Source organism: Notothenia rossii (assembly GCF_949606895.1).
Source record: "Notothenia rossii genome assembly, chromosome: 3".
NCBI lineage: Eukaryota > Metazoa > Chordata > Actinopteri > Perciformes > Nototheniidae > Notothenia > Notothenia rossii.
Genome location: NC_136901.1, coordinates 17281424 through 17298864, shown reverse-complemented (window position 1 = coordinate 17298864; position 17441 = coordinate 17281424). Strand labels below are relative to the sequence as shown.

Genomic DNA, 17441 nt, shown 5'->3' with positions numbered 1-17441 from the left:
TAAATGTTCATATTAAATCCTTGTCCTCAGACCAGTGCTTTTGAGGAATTTGAAGATCAGCTTGTTTGCTTCATTTCTTGATTTAGTTTCATATATTGCCTTGAAATCCATGTCCTTGATGTTGAGTTGTTCCAGTGCAGTTTTCCGAATGAATCTTTGTCTGTTATAATCCGGGCAGCTAAAAAATACATGATGTATTGTCTCTGGTTGTTGGCAACCATTACAATTGCCATTTGGATGTTTTCCAATCAGATGCAGTGATGAGTTTAGTCCAGAGTGTCCCAATTTTATCCTGCTGTTAATGCTCTGTTCTCTTCTACTACTCCCCCAAGTGCTTCCTGTTCCTACTTCCCTTTGTATCTGGTATAAATGTCTTCCTTTGGTGTTACTGTCCCATAGTGTTTGCCATTGTTGCTTGATAACCACTTTTGTAAAAGATTTGACTTCTGCTCTACTGATGGGTACCATAGTGTGTGGTACAGTTGTTTATTAATGACGTTTTTATGTACACAAAACTGTCTTCATTAGGGGTATATATACAAAGTAAAATAAAATAAGAAAACATAAATATTAACAACATTATAAACATATGGATTACGTTCAGAAAAATGTATCATTGTTCCATATAATGATGGACTGACAAACACATGTTATTCTTTCTGATGACCCTGATAATATGAGTTTTACATCTTGAAAACTGTTACCAAACCAAACAGTGAGAAAAAACTTGAAGAGATCGAGACCAAGTCAAGAGCAAGACTTAAAAGTCTCCTATCATGCAAAATGCACTTTTCTATGTTTTTTATACATAAATATGACTTTTTCCGCCACCTCCGGAGTCGGCTTGACTCGGTTTGCATTGATAAAGAATGCACACATGTGTTTAATTGTTAATGTCAGATATACTAAGTAAATACATTTGTTCCTGCTCAAGATTAGATTCAACTCTATTGTTAATGCACAGATTACAGGTACTGAGACAACGAAATGCAGTTTAGCTTCTAACCAGGAGTGCAACAAGCAGTAAAGTGAAAAGTAATGTACACAATCTACAGAATAAAAGATAGAATGAATTGAATGATAAATAAACAGTGAGGGGTATGAATACACTAGATATACACAGCAGCCTGTGAGCAGTATGAACAGTGTGTATGAATATGCTAAGATATATAAAGTATAAAAACGGTAAGCAGTGCGAGTATAGTATAACATATATAGATATAAATTTCATGATGATAAACATTGTGGAACAATGATGAAAAATGTGAATGGAAGTGGCTACGTAAAACTGACACCAAACAACAACTTTTGCCGAGCCAATTGGAGAGTTTCATCAGCAGCACGGGATAAAAACCACCAATGAGCGCTCAGCTCGAGATACCAGCGAGTCGTTTCCCATCAAGCATTTCGTCTCCGCAGCCCGTGGAGAGGAACTGCGCCGCCTCGCCGCGCCTCGCCGCGCCTCGCTCTCAAGGCTGCGGGCGTCTTTGTCCCGCGAGATTTCAACGTCTCAAGTGAGCGAGCCTCCAGAGCAAGTCGGACAAAATGACTAACCACCATGCAACGCACAAGCAAGACGTTGATCGAAATTGCGCAGGTCTGCGCAGGTCTCGCTTGTCTCAAACAAGCCTAGTGTGTAAGGTGGAAACCCCGAGCTGTACCTGTATTCCTCTAAGCCAGGGGTCTGCAACCTTTTTGACCAAAAGAGCCATTTTGCTCCTTTTTCCAAAACATTTTTTTGTCTGGAGCCGCAAAACATATTTCATAGCTTGATAGCTAATAAAGTTGTATTTATTGTTATATCAGACAAAAACTACAGTTTTTTTGCATGTATTAGGCTATTTATTACATGATATAAAACTGTTAACCTCTAATAAGAAACAAAGAACTCCTATAAGGAAAATTAAAAATAATACACAGGCCTACTTTAAAATAAATTAAACACAGCACTTGGGGAGTCCTCTGCACATTTGAAGGAAACATTTTTTTTTTTATTAAAATGGGCCCACTTTGAAATAAATAAAACATATAGGTGCACCCTAAAAAGAGTTAAAGGTAGGGTAGGTAAGAATGGAGAAACCAGCTCGAGTGCGCTAGAATGTGAAAATACACAACCGGAAAAAATATGCCTCTTCCTTCAGACTTTCTTACAGAGTCCCTCCTCCAACATCAATGAGGCCACGAGATAAGTTTGTGCACAGATGGAAGGCTGACAGGCTGACAGGCAGGTAGGCCTTCCAGTTATTTTAGCCGGGCCGGCTAAAATGATTGGTCGTGCTTATTACAGCGCTACGGCTTCCAGAGATTAATTGTTGTAAGTATTTATTGTCAAAGCATTTAATATATTCATTGCTATCGGGACGTTAAGAGCATTCCATGGAATATAACAAAAAGTGTTTTCTGAAAAAATTACATACCCCATTGAATTATGACTGAAGATTGTCAGCTGTCTTCCTCTCCCTTGTTGTTCCCTGATACGTAAAGGCTGCAGCACCTTTGACAACTTCTCTCTACATATCAAACATACCGGTAAACCAGCATCGTTTGCTGTGAAAGCATATAACTCTGTCCACACATAATTTAATTTCTGTGTTCCTCCGGTACTTTTCTTTGATTTATCCATAGTTCGCTCATCGAGCCGTGAAGTATTATTTGAATTATTGGAAGGATTAAAGTAACGTGTTATGGCAGGAAAGTTCAATCTGGTATATTCATTTTAACGTCACCTTATGTAGAATGTGTGTTAAACTTGTGATTTCTGCATTGAGTGACTTCTGCCTAGCAGATACCAAGAAGAGGCCCCTAGGGTCTCTCTGTTAGTTATCAATAGTCCTTGCAATTAACAGGGGAATTCCCGGATACATTTTCAGATATAAGGCAGTTAAAGTCTTGTAGAATTAATGTTTATCTCCTACACATCCTGCAGGCCTTGAGACTTGGGTCACCCAGCAGTAACCAAGATAAACGTCCTTTTGAGCTTATCAATAAAATGTATTCATTCCTAGTAAGCTGACTTTGGGGTGAAGGGAAGTTCAGGGAAGCCATTAAGCCACAAGAACAATTAAACTTCTGTTAATCAACCAAAACTCATGACTTTCAGGGGACAGGACATTCGGACCTATAACAAGGGTCACTTTATAGAGAACATGTGTGTGTATTCCTTACTGTGATCATATGTCCTGTATAATCATTTATCAACTATTCCTGTATTGGTGTTTTATTTGATTCCTCTGCTTTTATTCTTTCATATGTGGGTACTGGAGGGCTACAAACAGTGTGGAGAAATTAGCTTAAACATGTTTTATTACTCTATAGGAAATGGAAGCAGCTTTTATGACAGGGACGAGAGAGCTGGGGGAGGGGACATTCTTCTTGAGATTTTCAGCATGTCAAATGATCAGGGAAATCTACTTGTTTTAAATAGATGTGTGTGGTTGATCACTTTGTATTAATAATAACAGTATGTGTAAAGGAAGCTGGAAATATGCAATGTGAAACCTTTTATTTGAAATAAAGATTCTGCAGGGAATGATCTTAAAGAACAATAGCTCAAGTGTCTGGAAGAGCTGCAGGCTAAATGAGTGTGCGGTACTTTTTTACTGCTTGAGATCAGAGCTGATGTTTTCCTCTTGTCATTATTGTTTGAGGTTAAGGTAACTCACATGTGTTATTTGTATAATCCAACTATAAAAAACTATATCTTAAACCTATCTTTATAAAATGCCAAAAGTATGTGAAACTTGCAAGGAGGGGTTTGTTATCTCGAATGTAAGGGTCGCCTCTGGCTCGCGCTGATTGGCTGTCTTTTCTAAGTGGAGGACCCCTCGGGGGGGGGGGGGGGGGGGGGGGGGGGGGGCAGCCGCATAGCTCCTCCTGGGGTTTTGGATATAAGCTGTTCTTCAGACCAGTCTCTTCTTTTCTTCAAACTGACCAGATCCGTGAGATTGGAGGAAGAGCAGGAAGTACTTCCTTTGTATTTGTATTTGTATTTGTATTGTTACTTTTTATCATTAAAACAAGATTATTGTTTAACTTGCATTCTGGTGTTTCTTAATCCCTTTCTTTTTACGAATTTACCCAGCTTACCAAACGACACGCGGAGACGAGGTTGGTTTTAAACATCCTCCAAATCTCCAACAGCCGGGGGTCAGGTTATTCACCCGCAGGAAAAGGCGCTCGCGCGGGACCGTAGCAGGATGTGACGCATATTTTAGTTGACCTAATTAAAACTGTTTTGTTTTTTATTTATGTGTCACAGTATCACCTCAAAATACAAGATACGAAACATTTTCAACCGTGCAACAAAATATAAATAGTCCTACAAATACTTTTATTTTATTTCCTTCTTATTTTTGTCTAAGCTCAAGGGAGCAAGAGCAGAGGGCTTAAAGGGCCGCATGCGGCCCATGGGCCGCGGGTTGCCGACCCCTGCTCTAAGCTAAGAAGAGTTATTAAAGCCTAATAACTGGAAACCTGTTTCCGACTCAATCTGTGAACGCTACATTGGTGTCAGAAGTGACTTTTCGAAAAGAGGACGTCTATCCGGACGGGTGTTCATAACTGCGTCACGGATCTAGCAGGTAAGCTAGCGTAGATGGAAAAGTTCAGCAAGATGGGAGTGAAGCAGGAAAGTAGGGATGGAGAGGAAGAAGGAGCATGCGGGTGGTCGAAGGACATGAGTGGGGAGTTTGTGAAGGCACAGGAGGCGAGAGAGCGCCTGAGGGAGTCAGCAGTGATGATGGCTAGAGACGCGGGAATGTCGCCATCTTCAGCTGCGTTTCGCGCCAAAACCAAGCGGAATGTAAACAACAATGGCGGCGCCCATCAACCGGTAGCAGCCGCCGCGTCCGTGAAGACACCCAAGTACTCGGGTAAGGCTGACTGGGAGGCTTTCCATGCCCAATTTGAACTGCTTGCACATGCCGGGGGGTGGTCAGTAGAGACTAGCAGTACAGTACTGTAGTAGCACTACAGCACTACAGCTAGCTTTGTGCCTCACAGATGAGGCTCTGTCATGTCTGCTACTACTTAGCCCTGAGGACCGGCACAGCTATGAAGCGTTAGCGGGGGCTTTGAAGAGGAGGTTTGGACAGTGTTTCCCGCCAGAGCTGCTCCGGAACAAATTGAGTAACCGCTGTCGGAAGTCTGGAGAGACGCTGCGGGCGTTGGCTAACGACGTGGAGAGCCTGACGCGGCGGGCATATGCACACATGCCACCCGGAGTGCAGAGTGAGCTGGCACGCGATCAATTCATCAGGGCTTTCCTCCCTGTGGACTTGAGGGTTGGGGTACAGCTGCAGCATCCACAGTCCTTGCAGGCGGCCTTGGAGATGGCTGTGGAGAGAGAGATTGTGTGGAGTGTGGCAGCGAGGAGCAGCGGAGGGCCGGTACCACCGGCTGTGAGGAGCTGCAGAGAGGAGGAGGAGCCTGTATGGGTTACCAAGGTGACTGAAAGTGTTCCAGTTTTATTAGAGGAGAAAATAAGGGAGATGGAAGGAGCTGTCAATGCAGAGAGGGAACTGTGGCAGCAATAGGAGGCCAGACTCAAAGCGGAGCTGGCCTCTCGTGAGCAAGATCTCCAGGAGAGTAAAGAGAAGGAGAGCCTTGTGGCCTCTCTGGAGAAGTGCCTCCAAGAGGGCAAAGAGAGAGAAAGGAGCCTGGTGGAGGAGGGTGCCAATAGGGAGGCGCAGTCCAAAGAGCTGCTCAGGAGCCTGGAAGCCGAGAAGGACCACCTGGAGGAGCGTCTGATGAACCAGCTGGCCCAGTTCAACGGCATCATCGCAGACTACCAGCAGGAGGCGGCGGCCAACCGGAAGCATTTGGCCGCACTGCAGCGGGAGGTGGAGCGGTTGGCGAGGGAGCGGGCCGAGTTGGAGGCCGAGGCGCAGAGCGAGAGCAACCGGGCTGCCAGGCTGGAGGAGGACATGAGGCAAGCACAGAGAGAGAGAGAGAGCCGAAGCAGGGTCTGGTAAGCAGAGGGAGCTGGAGCAGCAGCTGAGGTCCGCTCAGAGGGTCAGGGAAGGCAGTCAGAGCAGAGAGCGGCAGCTGGAGGAGCTGTCGAGGGAGAAGCAGCTGGAGGCCCGGCAGCTGCAGAGGGACTGCATCAAGTACCAGGAGAGGATCAGCGAGATGGGTAGAGACGCTAAGGCGCTGCAGCAAGGTTACAACGAGCTCCAGAATAAGCTGGAACAATCCCAACTGGAGACTTCGAAAACTTTAGAAAACCTGAAAAGGACAGAAGCAGAGTTGGATACCGGTAAATCTCAGCTGGAGGAGGCCCATAAGCAGGCAAGCGTAGCTATAGCGGAGATGAGTACCATGGAGCAGAACGCCCAACACAGAGGGGCCTCGATGAAGGCAGAGGCGGAGCAGACCCGGGACTCTATGAGGTTCAGACGCGGAGGCGAACTGAAGGAGATGGAGCTGAGACTGGACGAGGTGGACAGAAGCGGAACTATGACACCAGGACAAGAGGGCAGCATTTCCGGGCCGGGGAGCTGGTCTGGGTCTACAGCAAACAACAACGGAAGAAAGGCCGGTGCCCAAAACTGGACAGCCAGTGTGTTGGTCCCTGCAGAGTACTGGAGAGGGTGGGGGTAGTGGTGTTTGTGCTGAGTTTTGTTTGTTCCTCGTGGGCGAGGAACTTTGTAGTGGGGGGGTAGTGTAGCGACCCTGAAAGGATGCTGAGGGTGTCACTCAGGCATCCCCCGTCTCTCTGCCAATCACAGAGCTGCACAGTGATGCTGGTCTAGGTGCGGTCCTGTGGTTGGGGGAGCAGACGGGGGAGGGCGGGGAAGTTGTGACGTAGACACTGTTATATATATGGGTATGTGTGGGAGTTAGCGTCAGAGAGTGTGTAAGGTGGAAACCCCAAGCTGTACCTGTACCTGCAGTGGCGGCCGGCCCATAGGGGCGCTAGGGGCGCCGCCCCACCTCTTCCCACATACAAAAGAAAATATTAAAAAATATATATTTCAAAAAATATATATTTCAAAAATATACAGTATATATTTTATATTTTTTATTTTTAATGAACAAGGTAAATATCATACAATTGGTATCAGTAAAATGTATAATCTACAATAAAATCTTGTTTAAAATTGTGTTACGATGTTGTTACGTTCCCTATTGGGCTAGGGGAACCAAAGGGAAATAACAAGACCAGAGTGGAATTGGTATAATTATAAGTGGTTTATTTCTTATAGCAGCGGGAAACAAAATGGCATGCAAACAGCCTGAAACAAACAAAAGAGCCGGTTTAAATAACAAACAATAGAGGCCACAAAGGCGCAAGTTTAAATGGGCAACCAAACTAAGGGAGGACTCTAAAATGTGAGTCTAAAGACATACAGGGAAAATAAATACTAATATACTAAATAAAGAACGAAACAAAACCTCACTTTAAAAGTGGTACAACTAACCAAAGAATCTATACAAAACACAGCTAAACTAAAGGCAACCGTCACAGAATCCTAAACTACTCTAAACACTAACTAAGCTACTCTACACTCTAACTAAGCTACTCTAGACACTACTAATCACACAAGTTTAACCCCAGAACAAAGAGCAAGTAGCGAGAGGCATCTGTCCACATACAGAGCCTCCAGAATGATGATTGTCCCCAAGATTTGTAGTCATCTCCAACAGGTGTGCGCCGGCTGTGCGCTGCGATTGGAGTGCGTCGGGCCCGGTGTGCTCCAATCGCAATCTTCAGGGGCGGACCAGGAGATGGCAGCCAATGCAGGGAGGGCAACCGCACAGCTCATTTACATAGAAAACACACAGCTGAAAACACTTAGACGACTAGGAAGGCAGCAGCCGTAACAGATGTCTAAAGTTACTGATAAGTCACATGTTTCCTGCCTGGCCTTGCCCTTGGCATTAGTTTATCATTACGGGGCGCTGCCCCCGAGCCAAACAGAAGCAACCAGCACGTTGCAAAAGTCTCAATAGTAAACTATGCCGCCGAAACCTAATTTCAACCAATCAGCGCCGTCAAATATTTTGGTCACGAGAGCGCTCACGTTGGCGCCCACGTTGCTTACGTGCGTTGACGTGAGTTGTTTTTTAGACTCGTGAGGAACTGGTGTAGTATCTATAGTAACGCAGTGTAGGCGGAGCCGTGACGTCATTTTCAATGAGCTCCCCAGAAAAACAACACAGCTGTTAGCTTTTAGCACTCAGAGCTCACAGCTCGTATAACATGCCACACAACCAGTGCTTGAATTGGGCCGGTACTCACCGGTACGCAGTACCGGCACTTCTGATTTTTACCCATGTGGTACCGGCACTTCTTCAGTAAAATGCCGGTTCTCAGCCGCCGGCAATATACGTATATATTGTAAACGCAACGCAGCGCAAATGTGGGTCTGACTCTGCCTCACAGAGGGTGACTGGCTGTCTACATGACGTGGCCTGCCGACATTGCCACTTTCATACAGATCATACTAATGCCCTCGATTGGTCTCTGTGTGTCATTCAAGCTCGGGAGGGTGTGTGTTGGTGTATGTCTGGCGCGAGCGAGCGAGAAAGCGCGCGCACCGATTACGTGTATTGTTGTTAGCATCTGGTGCTAGCTAGCTGCGCTAACGGATATACGGAGCTGTTTCAACAACAAGGTGGAGGGAGAGTCCTTTGCTGTCAGACTGAGAGGCTGAAAACTACAGCTCTGGTGAGGTATATTACTCTCTGAGTCTTTAGATAGTTAACTTAGTTTAAGTTATCTCAGTGGGTCTCAAACGGTTCGGTCACCATTTATGTAAACACATATTTCCATTTGAGGGGGTAGTGATTAGTCAAATATGCATGAATAATACAAACAAAATGTTAACTAGGTGAAAAAAGGTAATATAAACTTGTTGAGAGCTAAAACTAGTCTTTGCTGTTGCCTCAAAGAGGAGCAGGGGGGAGAGGAGGGAGACAGGAGAGGCCGATTCAGGAGCCCAGACACACTCATAACTATAAATGAACCAAAAACAAATAAATAAACAAGTTTCAATGTTTTTTCATATTGGATATTGTATGTTATTGGTTATGGCCATGTACTTATGATTTTATGATTATTTGAATGTATACATTTTTGTTTCATATGGGTGTAGTCTCTTTATTTCCCCCTCAAAATGCACCAGATTGATGCATTTAAGTCCAACATTTAAAAAAAAATCTTACCGGGAGAGCATGCCCCCGGACCCCCCTATAGGATTTGAGGCCCGGCCCCACTGTTCCCAAATAGATTTGCAATTTTTTTTAAATAGTAACCCATCTCCATATGTTTCTTTTTGGGTAGTAGATTTAAACTAGAGGGCTATCACTTTGTGCAGCAACGCTACTGACAAATAAATCCAGCAAAATGGCACAAAAAACTGGTAGTGGCCTCAGGGACGAGGAGTCATTTAACCAGCCAGTAGGAGTCAAGCTTTACTTTCTTTTATATCCATAAAGAAAAAGTAAATCTGTTTACAGTTGTTTCATTATGGATGTTGAGAGGTATCCATATATCTCTTCATTTTGCTCTCAAAGTGCACCAGATTGATGCATCTAACTTCAATATTTAAAAAAAAATGTTCGATGCACCCTGAGTCATTTTGTTTAAGTACAGTGAGCCTTTCTAAAATATACAGTAAAGAGACAAACCCACCAGCATTATAGGATATACTATGACTTTGTGCCAAATACTTGTTGCTGATTTAGAGTACTGGCACCTTTTTTATTCCAATTCAAGCACTGCACACAACTCAAGCGTATTACTAAAGAGATAGGTTCCAATCGGGGGCACAATGTGCAGCACAGCAGCAGGGGTCTTTTTTGGACAAGAAAAGAGCAGTCATTCGCACGTGGGCAGTCCAAGCTACGCAGCGCCTCTGTTACGCCAGGTCAAAAGAGCTGAACCAAGACCTGCGGCGACTGCGCAACGAGTCTGTCTCCCGCAGCAAACGTTAGGGGTCATCGCTTCTCGGCCTTTTGGCTAAGATCAAGTGTAGTATCTGTTCTTATCATTTTTCCCAGGAAGGACATTTTTCGAACGACGAGGAGAAAGGAGCGATGGCCGGGAGGGCCGATGACGGACGGCCGATTCCAAGAGTTGGGCTGAGATTCACACTGCGCTTCCAGGCAGTTGTGGCGGAGGAAGATGTCTTGTCGAGGACGTGGTTCTGCAGGAAAGTCATCATGGAGCAGCTCCAACTGAAGGTCGATGCCATCTACTGCCTACAATGGAACCAGCAGGAGAGGGCTTTCGACGTCACCCTAAAGGACGAGCAAGTATACACAAAGGTTGCTATGGACTGTGTTGCTGCTGCTATGCTAAAACCGCTAGCCTGCTACAAGGTTTTAAATTTGGACAGACCAAATTTCAGGATGATCACGGTCCACATGTTCAATCCTTTTGTGACTGACAGAGCGCTGGCTGAGTTTTTGGGGCAGTATGGGGAAGTGCTAACTGCAGCAAGACATGTGAAGGACACCATGGGGATCTGGACAGGTCGAAGGCAGTTCCAGGTGCTTCTTAAATCTGAGCCGGAGGGTCGTGGCGGCCTCAAGCACCCGCCTGCCTCTTTCAGCCTGGGAGCAGATCGAGGGTACCTTTTCTACCCGCGGCAGCCAGCTTTCTGCAGGCGGTGCAGGCAATCAGGCCACGTGGAGACAGGGTGCAATGGCGCCAGCTGCCGGTTTTGTGGTCAAGGGGGGCATGAAGCCAAAAACTGCACGGTGCCCAAGGCCTGCCATGGTTGCGTTGGGAAAGATCACCTCTACCGAAGCTGTCCTGGGCGGAGGAGGACGTTTGCAGAGGTAGCCGGGGCCAACAACGAGAGGGAAACTGCGTTCGAGGACCTTCTGGATGGATTTTTTCAGGACCAGGGGGCTGCTGTGTTTCCAGTGGGCATGGTGGAGACCGCGACAGTGGAGACCGCGACAGTGGAGCACGGACCAGGAGGCGGCCCGGGGACTGACAGCGAGGGCGTGGGCCAAAGCCTCTCGGGGGATAAGGACTCACCTGCAGCAGCCCCTGAGGGGGACAAGCCTGGGGCACGTAAAGGGTCGCAGGCTTTCGGAACAGAGGGTTCGGAAGAAAATGGAGACGGCACACAGGTTGGAGACAGCAAAAGGTCAAAGACTGAGGGGAAGAAGAGGAACAAGCGGCCCAAGGATGAAGTAGATGGGCAGCAGAAGGGGGAGGGACTGGTGAAGGACAGCGACCAGAAGAAGGGCAAAGTGGACACACGCCATGGTAACGGTGGAGGGATGATGGAGATGGAACCAGGGGGTGCAGGGGTAGAGTTCCCAACGGGGTTGCCACGGGACAGGGAGCTACCTATTGCACCACTACTGCCACTATCTCCCTTAGAGGAGGATGCGCACGGGGGTTTCGAGAGGCCTTCCACCTCTTTGAGCATGGTTCCCCCATCATGGGCCGATCAAATGGACATTCTCGCTCAGGACCTCTATGCAGAGTGAAATTTGAGTGAGTTATTATTACATTGTTAACATTTCATACTCATGGCAGATTATTTTGATGTTCTTACTTTGAATGTGAGAGGAATGAGGAACACTGTTAAAAGAAGGACTGTTTTTGAGTTTTTAGGCACTTTGCATGTAGCCATAGTTTTTTTGCAAGAGGTCCATCTTAGAGACATGGGAGATGTGGGAATGTTATGCCACACATAGACAGCCCCACGTGGCGTAACTCAAGAGGCATGGCAAAACGGTTGGACTATTTGTTTTTTTCCAGGTCTTTAAACCTGAGCACGGGTAGGACCATCCCTGTTTTCTTTTCTGACCACGATGGCCTGCTGTTTCGAGTAGATTTGGATGCGCAAACTTTTGGGCCTGGTTACTGGCGCCTAAATGTCAGTGTTTTGGAGGAAAGGTTTTTCAACCAACAGTTCCCGTTGTTTTTTAAGGGAGTGTTGGGCCTCAAACCGCTGTGTCAGGGGATACTAGAGTGGTGGGAGGTAGCCAAGGACAGAATTAAGACCTTTTGCTTAGGCTATTGCAAAATGAAGGCAAGACGGTCAAAGAGGGAGGTGTCCCAGCTGCAGCGACTCCTAGAGCGTGAGTATGCAAAGGGGAACTGTGGTGCTACTATAAATCAGAATGTATGCGACTCTTTGAAAGCAAGGCTCAGACATGTCGCTGAAGGCAAGGCCCGGGCTTTCCTGGCGAAATCACGAGCAGAGTTCATTGAGCAGTCAGAAACATGTTCTGCTGCTTTTTTCAGCTCGGTACGGGCTAAAAAAGCAAGGTAGGTGGTGACAGGGATTAGGGACAGTCAGGGTATTGTAGTGACAGAAGATGGCCAGATGGTGAGGGTTGCTACAGATCATTTCAGGGACAGCTTCAAGGAGAAGGAGGTGGGAAGAGGAGATGATTTCCTGGAACTGCTGGAGCGCCAGGTTCCAGGAGACATCGTACAGGCTTTAGAGCTCCCACTAACGGTTTGCGAATTGGAGGGGGCGCTCAACAGAATGAATAAGGGTAAGGTTCCAGAAATTGATGGTTTGCCTGTGGAATTTTTTGCAAAGTTTTGGACCATACTAGGGCCAGTATTGTTGGAGGTGCTGACAGAGGTACTGCAGGTAGGAGAAATGAGCGGGTAATTTGCCACCGGGGTGATCTCCCTCCTGTATAAGAAGGGGGATCGCACTGAAATAGGTAACTGGCGACCTCTGACCATGCTGTGTGTGGACTATAAACTCTTGGCAAAAGTTCTCACCGACAGGCTAGGCGAAGCAATGCCCCATGTGGTTCATGTTGACCAGACATGTGCGGTGCCAGGGCGCTCAGCAAGATGGAACCTGCAGCTCCTAAGGGATGCTGTTGCTTGGGCAGAGGACAGAAACCTGCCACTCATGCTGGTTGCTCTTGACCAAACCAAGGCATTCGACAGGGTGCAGTGGAGTTTTTATGTTCAGCATACTGGAGAGGCTAGGGTTTGGTAAAGGCTTTATAAGGTGGTTGCGCACATTATACATGGGCGTGGGGAGCAAGGTAGTAGTGAACGGACACCTAGGCGATTTTTTCCGGTTACACTCGGGGGTGAGACAAGGGTGCCCTCTATCACCACTGCTATATGTGCTCTATATGGAGCCTTTGGCGGCAGCCATCAGGGCCGACCCAGGGGTCAGAGGTTTTCTAGTGCCTGGCAGTGGAGGGTTACATGTGAAACTGTCCCAGTATGCAGATGACACCACGTTGCTGCTGGACAGGGATGAATGCCTTATTAGGTCGCTGCAAATCATGGAGGATTTTGGCAGGGCAGCCGGATCTAAGCTTAACTGTGCAAAGTCCTCAGTGAAGTTTTTTGGGAAATGGAGAGAAAGGATAGATGCGCCAGGGGGCCTGGCTTTCTGCCCAGGGCCTATAAAAGTGCTGGGGGTCAGTTTTGAGGCTACTAACAGTGCTTCCCTGAGTTGGGCAAAACGGCTTGAGGCAGTAGAGAGGAAAGTGTCTCTCTGGAAAAGTAGGCAGCTGACTTTCATTGGGAAGGTATTAGTGCTGAAGGTAGATATATTGCCATCCCTCCTATATCTTGCATACATATATCCGTTGCCGGTCAGCATGAGGAGGCCTCTCACGCGACTCGTGTTTGGCTTTATATGGGATGGGAAATACGAGAATGTGGCAAGAGGCCGCATGTTGGCTGGGGTCGAAGCAGGGGGGAGAGATGTACCACATTTAACTCTGAAGATGGACTGCATTTTTGTTTCAACTTTATGTAAGGAAGTATCAGGCCCAGTAGTACATCCTTCGGGTTATTTTCTCCGCCTTTTTTTTTCTTATCAAGCAAGGGACTTAATGGCCTGGAGCAACTTGGGGCCCAGGGCGGAACAGCAGCCATGGCACTACCGCCATGCAGCAAGGTGGCTTCGGGTTCACCCGGAGGCTGCCGGGCCAGATGTGAAACTCAATCACAGAGCCCTATATAAAGAAGCCAGAGAGAAAATAAATGTCGGTCCTGTCATTGGAATACCATCCAAAGTGTGGAGGAGGATCCAGCCGAAGGGACTAGACAATAGGCTGAAGGACCTTAACTGGCTGTGCCTGCTTAGGTGCCTGCCAGTGAGGGAAATCATGCACCGTCATGGATTGGCAAGGTCTCCGGTGTGCCCTAGGCCAGACTGTAAGGACGAAGAGACCATCAGACATGTCATGTGGGACTGTCCATTCGCACGGGGAGCATGGAGCAGAGTGGAAGGGTGGTTAGGACAGAGTTTTCCTGGTCTAAAGATGACATGGGATGGGATCGAAAGGGGCTCGGGTCCTGGTGGATTTTGGGCAATGTTCCCTGTTTGGCTAGCGGTAAGCCTGCTTAAGAGAAATCTGTGGTTGGCTAGGCAGGATGTTGTAAAGAACAAATGTTGCAGCAGCATAAGGGGGACAGTAGAAAAGGTAAAGGCAGATATGAAGGGGAGAATGGAGAGGGACATTCTGAAATGGGGACAACACGCCGCTTTGGAAAGGTGGAAGGGGGGTTTAGGGCTGGTGGGGTGAAGACCAGAGCACCTAATGGTTATTGCCTTCATGAATGGTAAAAGTGTTATTTGTGTTGTATTTAAAGCCCCTTGGTTACTTGTGTGTGAACTGTGTATAAGTATGATGTAAATTGAAGCTTTGTTATAATAAAAAAAAAAAAAAAAAAAAATCTGTTCTTATCAGTTTAATATCTGATACGTCCCCTATACGGGGACTATATATTAAATGGATTTTTAGCACTGGGAGCTGAAAGAGGGCCTTGCCCCGTTCACTCCCGCAGCAAACGTTAAGGGTCATCGCTTCTCGGCCTTTTGGCTAAGATCAAGTGTAGTATCTGTTCTTATCAGTTTAATATCTGATACGTCCCCTATACGGGGACTATATATTAAATGGATTTTTAGCACGGGAGCTGAAAGAGGGGCTTGCCCCGTTCACTCCACGCATCGACCCGGTATTGCAGCGCCTCTGGGAACGGTGCACCCATCTCCTGCCTTGTGGAAAAACAAACAAAGACGCATCTGGAAACCACAACAAATGGTTTCAATTGAGGGGAGAAACTGTAGCACATCAGCAGTGGATCTTTTTTGGACTCAATGCCAAAGAAGCTAAAGGTGACAAATTGAACCTGCCTTGGCTCTGGAGCGTGGCACGCAGAGGGAGGCTCACTACAGTACAGAGACATTTCGAGCCCAAAGGAAGGACACGCTCTGGGGAGGACATCGGCACCAGAAAGTCTTTCCTGGCGCAAAGAAGCCGCCACACATGCAAGCTGTAGCCATGTTGTCTTTCACCTTTTCTTCAACACTATAATCAGGGGAGAGCGCGAACGCAGTCCCCCACTACCACAAATTATGCAGTCGAGATTCCCACATTTGGGGAATTCGCAGCGGTCAGCATAGCCGGGGTGCAATGGCCGAGCCTCGCCCTGGGTGAACCACCTTGGTGATCATGGTATCTCCCCTGCCAGGTAAGTATGAGTTGGACGGGTCAGAGGCAGGGCAGTCTTGCAACGACAAAGGACACGGCGTGGCGGTTCCTGCCTCTTAGCCGGCCAAAGCAGCCCATCAACCACATTTAACCCTAAGCCTTAAAGACAGATCAGGCTTGAAATAGACATAGGTTCCAATCGGGGGCACAAAGTGCAGCACAGCAGCAGGGGTCTTTTTTGGACTCAATGCCAAGAAGCCAAAGGCGAGAGCCACGAACCATGCTAGCGCAGCTTCTGTCTGCAGTTTTCGGCCCATTTAAACCCAGTGTTTTGCTCCCTTTGAGCTCTACGCGTTCTGCTACCATAATACAAGGTTGACCCTTGCTCAGAGGCCTTGGAATACCCCCCAGATGCAGGGCAATATTGTGTTATTTCGATAGCACATATAATAAAATTGGTACGATACAGAGAAGATTAGCATGGCCCCTGCGCAAGGATGACACGCAAATTCGTGAAGCGTTCCTCATTGCCAATTTGTAATGATTTTCCAACATAAATCCCGATTCCTATCAAGCAGAGGTGGAAGAAGTACTCCGAACTTCCAGTTAAGTAAAAGTGAGGTTGCTTCTCTTGATTTACACAGTATTCTGTGTTTTTGTCCAATCGGGGGCACAAACTGCAGCACAGCAGCAGGGGTCTTTTTTGGACTAAATGCCTATAGTCACTCAATAGCTTTACTCTCTAATTGTGTGCTAGTAATGTAGTTTTCCTCTTGGCTTACAAAGATTCTACCACTCATCTGCCCACATTCACAAGACACCTTAACTACCACAACGCTGGCGAGGTCAACAGCACGGTCAACAAGGTGGATTTTTCAAAAGATATGCTATATGCTCTAAGTCAGGGCTATTCAACTAAACATTCAATTGGGCCAGATTTTATAACTACAAAATTCAGCTGGGCCAGACATTCAGCAGCCTGTAAAAAGCGGGTAGTGACACATTTTAAACCAACACATATTACTGCGATGAAAAACATGCAATGTTTATTCATTGTTCATCTAACAAAAGGTACGTCAAAAAGTGCATAAAAACTCAACAAATTAGCATTAATTTAACAGAATCTGAAAAAAGTGCACAGTTGTAGCATTACATTTGTTTGCTTTAGAAGTCAAATATTAAGGTTATGTTTTTTGAACCAGGCACATCCCAAAGTGCATTTACTGAATACAATAATAGCAGTCTTAATAAATGTCCTCACATCCAAAAAAAACAGCTAAAGAGCAATGCAACACAAAGAGGTAGTACTGTAGCAATACTATTTTTTCACTTTTCAAGTAATAGCAAAAAAATCATACGTTTTGGTCACATTTGACCCAGACACATTACAAAGTGCATTTAAATTAATACAGAAAGAACTGTCAAACCCTTCAGTGCACAAACCCATAACAAGGGATACGGGTAACTATATGAATGAATACTACACTACACGTCTACTATAGTAAACTAGGTGCTTACTATCACCTCATTTGTGATTTGTCATCGCTGACTTTCTCAATGGGAGAAGGGACATTTTTTGTTTTGATCAAGAGCAGTGATTTTTGGCTCATAGGATGTCAATGCAATCCTAAGACATTGGGGAAGAGTGCTGTCAGTCAGGGAGCAGCGAGTGCTACTTTTGATTGAGTTCATGTGTGAAAAGCTTGATTCACGTGTATGTTGATCCAAACATACTGAGCACACAGATCGCTACTTTCTGAACGTTAGGGAACTGCCGTTTTTTGACATCACTCCAAAACTTCGCTGGCCCGTTAGTGTGCTGCATGTCAATAAGTTCCAGTGTATATTTCCCCTTGTCGATGCAGGGGACCACTTCCTTTGCTCGGGTTGATACGTCCCCCTCTATTGCAACAGTGAAGGGGTCTCTGGCAAAGCCCATCATCACCTCTGTTGGCAGAGCAAGTCCATCCAATCGACCGGCAAAGTTCTCTTTCAACCTCGCAATGAAATCTGTCATCACATCCGTGATTTGTGCCGGAGAT

The 17441-nt window shown here is 46.4% G+C and overlaps 1 protein-coding gene across 1 annotated transcript in view; it reads left to right on the top strand.

Annotated features, from left to right (window-relative positions):
• The first annotated feature begins 8566 nt into the window (after positions 1-8566).
• The window catches only part of LOC307033770 (uncharacterized protein), a 79144-nt gene continuing 70269 nt past the window's right edge, over positions 8567-17441 (top strand). The window contains exon 1 of the mRNA XM_079672366.1: positions 8567-8671. The gene's annotated coding sequence lies outside the window, so the exon portion shown is untranslated. The remainder of the gene's footprint in view (positions 8672-17441) is intronic.